At 28.7% G+C, this 1,066-nt stretch overlaps 1 protein-coding gene across 1 annotated transcript in view; it reads left to right on the top strand.

The window, feature by feature from the left end:
- Positions 1-1,066, top strand: part of DGKB (diacylglycerol kinase, beta 90kDa) — a gene marked incomplete at its 3' end in the record, with an annotated part of 269,792 nt that overhangs the window by 150,841 nt on the left and 117,885 nt on the right. The window lies entirely within an intron of this gene.

Raw genomic sequence — 1,066 nt, 5'->3', positions numbered from 1 at the left:
TTAAAATGTATGGTATTCCTATTTAGATTAGTGTCTATCAAGTTACTAATGACTTAAAATAATTTTTAAATTATCTTACATTTTTTGAAAATATATCACTGAAGAGAAATCAACAGGAAAATATTCAGAAAGTGCATAATGGACATGCAGATAATGAAGAGTAACCTACATGCTAAAGTAACTGCTATGTATGGTATTAACCTTAGAACCACTGAAATTTAACATTGAGGAGACCTCAAGTTCATCTACTCAACCTTCCTATAGTTTATCAGTGAAGAAAAAACAGCCCAGAAAGGGTAGTTCTACTAGTTCTATTATTCTACTAGTTTATCTAGCTGTGACTAAAACCTATGATTTCTGACCTACTGTGTAGAGCTCTTTTTATTTTGAAAGGCTGTCTTTTGTTGTTTTATTTGTTGTTTCTCTTGTGGAAAAAAGGAGAAAGTATTACTCCATTACAATGGATATGTCAGGCACTGTAAGCAACTAATTTTTTTTGCCTCTGTTTTTAAAGTTTATTAAGTAGGCATTGAAATACATAAAACAGTAAAAAATTGTGAATTAAAGGAATTCTAGTTTAAATGCTTTTTAAAATATATACTTTCTAGTGTTTAGTAACAGATTCTATATTAGTATTTTCATATTAATAATATCTTCTGGCAAGTGCAAAAACACCACAATATACAGAGTAAGATATTCAATGAGAAAATAGATAGACAGAAACTTGAAAATCTTTTGGAATAGAAAAATTTTAGATATAAAAAATTACCCTTATCTTGCATAATATGCCTTTGCTCTGATCTTTTAACTAAATACATGTGTGGGCACATAATTGTTTCTATATAAAGTGAAATTACATGAGCATAAAAATAGAAAAAAGTGGGTTAAACTAGCTTGTAACTTTGTAGCAGGTACCCATATTTGGAAGCTATCATGTTGACAAAATGATTTTAACACTGGGCTTATTTTACTTTTGAACCTAAACATGTATATGCTTATGTTGGTTTTAAAAATAAGATTTATTCATTCAATGATTCACTTGACCTTGGGACTTGACTTTACTTTT

The sequence above is a fragment of the Propithecus coquereli genome, unplaced genomic scaffold, assembly GCF_000956105.1.
Source record: "Propithecus coquereli isolate 6110/MARCELLA unplaced genomic scaffold, Pcoq_1.0 Scaffold520, whole genome shotgun sequence".
NCBI lineage: Eukaryota > Metazoa > Chordata > Mammalia > Primates > Indriidae > Propithecus > Propithecus coquereli.
Note: the sequence above shows the minus strand (reverse complement) of the source record. Positions and strands in the feature narration are given on the sequence as shown.